We start from the raw sequence: 6994 nt of genomic DNA, 5'->3' as shown, positions 1-6994 counted from the left end.
CCAGTGTGTGAGCTGGCTCTGTAAACACTTCTGCACCCTTGTGTAACTTCCCCTGGTTTCCATGGCTGTGTGCCCGCTGGTGTCAGGGTCAGCAGCAGGTTTAGTGCTTTGGGAGAAAGGATTTTGCATAAATAACGTCCCCCTAGACTTGGATTACGGGAGAGTGGGGGCACAGAGTGCCAGCTTTTCCTTTTTCACCCCAGGGGTGAAGGGTAGGTAGGAATCTGGCTGCACACTCCGCTGAGACCATCCTCACGAGATTTTTGCTGGCACGGTATGAAAGGCAGCCAGTGTTCTCTGCTGGCTGGCTGCTCTGAGCGGTATTTGAGGCTAATCAGCCCCCTTAGCCCTTGGATATCTGCACAAAGGGGTTACACAAAGCTATTGTGAAATCCTGCCCTGTTTGTAATACACACAGCGGGGCCGCACTCTTCATTTAACCAGCTGCAGCTCCAGACAGAGTTGGGTACCAGCACAATAGGACAGATTAAACTCCACAGTTTGTGTTCTGAGGACACCTCCCAGTTTGTCATGGTTTGTGCAAATTCCTTGCAGCCAAATTCAGATAAGCTCTTGGGGACGTGTGACATCAATAGTGGGGATGACTTTTAGCAGGAAACACACTTGGCTTGCAGGGAACTTCATTGGGATGCTGTGTGATACCCTCCTGTTCTGAAAGGGGGAATAAAACCCAAACCATGCCAAACAGCATTTGTGAACTTATCTCTAAAGCCACAAAGCTCTCCAGAGCCACAGAACAGGGTGGTGTACAGGGAGATTTACTGCTGGAGTGTATTAGAACATGCTGAGGCCTGAAATGCAGAACCAGTTCTCTGCATGCTTTGTACTTTAATTTTATGGAGTAAAATGTTTCTCAGTTTCACCTGTGCTCTGCTTGGGTCAAACAGAAACAGCAGCAGGGCCTTTGGAGCAGCAGAATCTGCTACTCCTTGGTCTTTGCTCAGGAGCTACAGGCTTGTGTAAGGTGAGCTGACACCTTCCTCTGTCACTCCAACACTCCTTCAAGCGTGTCCTGGTAATTATTTTCATAGAACGTGGAATCCTGGGATGGTTTGGGTTGGAAGGGACCTTAAAGATCCTCTCTGCCATGGGGCAGGGACACTTTCCACTTGACCAGGTTGCTCCAAGCCCCATCCAACCTGGCTTTGGGCCCTTCCAGGGATGGAAGCGTTCTTGAACACTCCCAGAGCAGAGAAGACCACGTGAAAAACAATACCCAGCCACAACAGTTTGGTAAATCACCCCAGTGGACCCCAGTGGTGAGCACTGAGGAGAGTTACCTTGAAAGGGCAGCAATAACTCTGTAGATAAACACAAGCCCACAGTGGATTCTCGTTTCTGAGGCAGAGAGGCCCAGAACAAACCCCCAGTCAGTGTGTGTGTGTCCAGCTGATGTCCCTGACAAAGAGCTGACTGTTCCTGGTGGAGCAGTCCCGGGCTGGAGAACAATCCACAGTGTTTTCCCGAGGGGTTGTTTTCCAACAGGCTTTGTTTTTCACATATACATTGAGAGAACATGTCAACAGCTGGATGAGACAGTAGGGCAGGCATGAGGACATGTATTCTGTACACAACTATGTACATTCCAAAACTAATTAGTGGAGGGAGTGGGATTATGGTGGAAGCTGACACAGTCTCACTGGTACCTCCAAACAGGGCAAAAATTTGAGTATGCAGCAGTCATTAAATCTCAAGGGCTCTGTGACAACTCTGTGTAATGCCATGAATATATGTCTGGGACTTGGCTGGTATTTTCTAGAACAGCTGAGAAGGCAATGTTTTTCTGTACTGCTGCCTTAAGGAGTAGGGATGAGGGCACAAGCACAGAAAAGCACAGGGTTTGCACCTTAATTTTACTGTTTTCATCAGGCACTTCTGTGCAGGAACTGGTAATGAACTGGTACTTCAGAAGCAGCTTTGATGGGAAAAGGAGAAGGGCGAGCCTGGGATATGATCACTTGTGATTTCCACTTTTCCTCTCAGTAACAAGCCCAGACAAGACCTTAAGCAACATTCTCCAGAGCAAAACTGCTTCCATCTGCTCCGTGGCAGCATTACAATCCTGCTGTCACATCCATGCAGTTGTGTGGCTAGTTACCTTTATCCCTAGAGGCAAGCACAGACTGCTTGCACAAAAAACAGGAATCTTTTCCACTGACCTAATTGTGTCAGGATTGGAGAAACCCAGGGGAAAAATTGTATTGTTTCAGTGTGGTTAATGATAACTTTGAGTCTTGTTCTTGTAGCTGCCAGGTCTGTGGTGGGATATGAAGAGCTGGGGTGTGAGGGACAGAGAGAGAGCGTTGTCCCCTGTCTGGCCACTCACGTGTTCTAACAAGTGGTCTCATCCCAAAGCTCCAGGCAGTTTTCAATTGCTGCCTAAGCCTGTCAGGAAATCGCTGTCAGTGATTTTCATTTAAAAGAACTGAGACTCTTCACATATAAATGGCCTTTGCTTTTGCAAACTCATGCTCATCAGATGATGCAGAAGCCCTCACTTCCCAACAAAGAAGTTGAGCATGTGATGTTACTGTAGTTACTGTCCAGGGCAGCAAAAATGTCCTTATATGTTGTTAGATGAACTGTGGTTTGCTGCAAATTCGTCTCCCAAAAGAAGCCTTTTATGTCCTTGCTCTAAAGAGAGAGAAAGCCTCCATTTTACATCTTATTTTCACTTCCAGTATGGAAAATGAAGAAGCATAAGTGTACCATCTTCTAAGGAAGCAGTTGAATGTACTACAGTACTGTTCCAAGGAACGTCCTTATTATCCCTTGCAAAATGTGGGAAGGAAATCTCTGCCATAACTCCAGTGAGGGAGTATTTACACCTTATGCTCTGACCTACACGTTTTATATCAGCACACCGGTTTGTTACCCTTGGATTTGCTCTCAGCCAAAACCCATTTGCTTTCTGGAAACCTGCATGTGGATTTTATCCATGTTTTCCCCCCGATTCCAGCTGGTTTGTTACAAATGACACATGAAACTACTGCCTCTCCCTGCTACCTTGAACAGCTGACTCACTGACAGCGTTACCTAACTCTTGCTGAGTGAGTGATTTCTTGCTCACTTCATCAGGGATGGCCTGGAACTGGCTGCTGTTGACCAAATAAAAACCTTCCTACACCCCACATCACTCCAGAGCACTCTTGACTTGGTATTTTCCAAGATTCCTCTGCTGGAGATCACATTTTGGAATCATTCTGGGTTTGGGGAGTTAATCTTAAATAAATCATTCCTTCCAGTTGCCATGCAAAACATCCCAAAACCTTCCTGTCTTCTGTGCATGGAGCCCAGAGAGAAGCTTCCTCAGCTTTATATACTGCCTTGTTCACTGGCTTCTTTCCAAAATAAGGGATATTTTTAACATGGATCTGTTTAGGGATCTAGCAGCTGAACCCCACATGCAATTAGCTCAGTAAACTTCAGCCAGCATTAATACTTATCTAAATCCACAGAAACTTCCAGTCCTCTCTGAGTGCTGGAAGGAGAGGAATTCACCTTCTAGAAATTCATCCACATTCTGCTATTGGCAGGTTCTTAGAAACAAGACCGTGAAACCAAGTGAATTTGTGTATTCAAGACAGGAACATCTCATCCAGGGAAAGAGGTAACAGTGTTTGCTGGGAAAAAGCCTTGACACAAATCTATTGCACTGCTCTTTGGGCTTTTTTTAACTGATGTGACTTAAGCCTGAGGTGAAGAGAACACACCTTCTTTGCAAACACAAAGGAGTCCAGCCCTATGGAGTCCCAAGGACCTGAGAACATGTCCAGAGGTGATGGGACCAGACCTGGAGAGTCAGGATTCGTATCTTAAAGAAAATACTCTCCTAAAATAATATTTTCCACTTCTCCCAAAAAGACATGAAAAGGTAACTGAAGCCGAGGGTTTGTCTCCTGAGCTGCTTCCTGAGCTTGAATATGGATCATGTCAGAACTTCTCCCATCTTCTGACAGTGGGGGTGTTGGTAGTGGGGGTGGGGTTTGGTGGGCACTTTCTTTCTTTAGAGATGATGTGAGTGAGGCCTCCAGAGATGGATTCTGGTCTGAATTCTGGACCAGAACCTGGTCTCTCTTCCTCTCCTTTCCCAGGGTGAGCCAGTGCTGGGTTCTGCAGCAGGTGGCACTGTTGGTTGTGTCCAGAGGTGAGTTTTACTTTAATATTAATGTCCCTCAAGCTCTCTTGGTTGTCCGTGGTCACTTCAGCTCAGTAATAGATCCAGTGCACCCTGATAGTTTGTTCTATTTCCAAAACCATAAACTTGATTATACTGTTGACTGTTAATGGGAAGGTTAAACATTTAAGCATCTTAATGTGTAAAAAATTATCTTTGTGTGTTAAACATCTTTTATGCAGCAAACACACCAGCCTGAAACAGAGAATCACAGAATGGTTTGGGTTGGAAGGGACAAAGAGCTTCTAGTTCCAACCCCCTGCCATGGGCAGGGAATGTCTCTGTAAGACAGTTAAGAAAATGCAAAGTTAGGGGGGAAAAAACCACTTAAACTGGCAAGTTTCCAGGCAGAATCAATAGCCAACCTAACAGTTTAAAACTCAAACATCTGAGAGGCTGGTATTTCTTTTGATTTTTGCACCTTTTGATTTAGAGCAGAGAAAATGAGGTTGATGTATAATGACATCACACCATCTTCCCAGATGATGTGCTTCTGAATACCAGCCAGCCAAGATGGTATTTAACAGAATTTCATCACTTTCACAGGTATTGTCTTTCTCAATTTTCATTTAGGCCTGGATACTTCTTATTTGTTCTGAAAACAGACTTGGGTCTGTCTTTGGAAGAAAATCACATCTGGATACATTTATTTATTGCAGAGAGAACGAAGCAAAACTATAGTTTGATTATGCTGAACCAGAAGTGCACTCATGGTACCTTCAGAAATGACAAAAAACAGGTGTCAAAACTCTGTATAGGTAGAGACTAGTGTGATTTGGAGAAAATGGAAGTGAAGTTGTCTTCAGTGTAGAAATTATTGGAAATGTTAATACAGCAGCAACAGAAAGTCTAAAGGAAACTTGCAGGGCCTTTATGTGTTTATAACTTCCCTATTTGAAATTACATTATGGAGTTGTTTAGATAAGCTTTTGACATTCATGTTCATTCCTTTTCCTTACAGAAAAATTGCTAGAATCTGTAAAACCATATTTTTATTCCTATGCTTGTTTTGGAAAAACAGCAACTGACTTTTGTTGCTGCTTTCACGGGTGTCCTTATTATCCTCTGAGCTTTGGCACCACTGACACTGCACTGCTTATTTCAAGGGAAGTGGAAAGACACTTTTCCGGGCACTGCACAGGATGCTGCAGCTGCAGAGAGCCTGAACTCTCCTCCTGCCTTGCCCAGAATTTACAGTGCAGGTTTTGGAACCTGGATGTCAGTTCATGTGTTCACATTCCCCACACTCTAAATTCCCACAGCCGTTGAAGCTGCCATTCCTTCTGGGTAAAGCACAGTTCTTTTTCCTGCTGGTTGTCAGTGTAAATAATCAGAAAGCCTTAGAATCTTCACCATCGTTTTTTTTTCATTGCATCCCTTCCAAAGGTAAGCAAAGACAGCCCCAAAACAGGAAACCTTCAGCCAGGGACTAAGGGAAAGGGACAGAGGCAGTGAGGGGAGTCAGAAACAGTGATCAGATGGGGGCAGACAGTGCCAACCCTGAACTGGGGCAACCCTAAAATTTTTCAGAATGTCTCTGAGCTATTCTAAGATTTTAACCCCCACTAAGCAGCTCTAAACCACTGTATAGTTCTTCTAAATTGTTCTAAAAGTCCTTTAGTTAGCCTAAAGAGCTCTAAGACCTCTGTATTGTTGCAGAGACAATTGGCTAAAACCAGATATAATTTACACAAGTCTAAGCAGTCCCAAAAGTACTCTAAGACTCTAATCGGCTCTAAACTGCCACTAAATGGTGCTAAACACCTCTAGGAGTTTATTGCCACCTTTAAAATACCTTTGCACTTCCTGAAACAGCTTCAAAGATCTGAAAAATAGCTGCAGATTCCTCCAGAACTCCTCAGAAGCACTCTAAGCAGTTCTGAGGAGCTGTAATATCCCTTCCAAGAGTGCTTGGGTCCTCTAAACGGCACTAACATCTTTCTAAACCTCCTCTAAGCAACTTTCAGATTCATCTGATCTTATCTAGAGCTCCTCTATATTGATCTGAAGATCTTCTGAGCATCTTGAACTCCTCTAAGGAGCTCTAAACCTCCTTGAATATGCTGTGAGGTGCTTTAACCAGGTAGCTACAAAACACCTCTGATGACCTTTTACAGAGCTATTATTACACCCTCTAAATCACACCCTTTAAAATCATTTGACTGATTCTAAAACACTCCAGAGTGATAAACCAGTCTGGACTTCTTTAAAGAGTTCCAGAATGTGCCACACTGCTCTACAACCCACCTAGACAGCTCTAAAACCCTTCTAATTGAAGATAAACCATAAACAATGGTGAGAAACGATAAAAAAAAGCCTCCACTCTGAAAGCCCTCTAACCAACACTGATACCTAAAATTCCTCCACACTGCCTTAAGCAGCAGTAAAATGCTTCAAAACAGATCTCAGCCCCTCTCAGTTTTCCATGAAATGGCTCCAGAGCTCCTTTTTGCATTTCTGAAACTCCTGCTTAGAGAAAGAGTGCTAAAACTTCCCTGAGGCTCTAAAACCATGCTGAACTGCTCTAAATTGATCTAACTCCTCTAAAACCCCTGCAAACAGTTCTAAGCAGCTCTAAAGTCCTGTAAAGTGTGCCAGAACTCCTGTAAAGTACTCTAAACTCATTTAGCTTTTCTAAACCTCTTCTAAACACCTCAGAGCACCCCTAAACTGATCTAAAGCTCCTCTGATGCTCTAAGCAGCACTAATGTGTCTCTAAAGACATTTAAAATGCCTCTAAATCTCTGCTGTACAACCCTGAACTGCTCTATGCAGCTTTAAAATTCCTCTGAAGAG

Source organism: Neopelma chrysocephalum, unplaced genomic scaffold (assembly GCF_003984885.1).
Source record: "Neopelma chrysocephalum unplaced genomic scaffold, ASM398488v2 Primary Assembly neopelma1_98, whole genome shotgun sequence".
Classification (NCBI taxonomy): domain Eukaryota; kingdom Metazoa; phylum Chordata; class Aves; order Passeriformes; family Pipridae; genus Neopelma; species Neopelma chrysocephalum.
The sequence above is the reverse complement of the archived record's forward strand: the minus strand, read 5'-3'. Positions refer to the sequence as shown.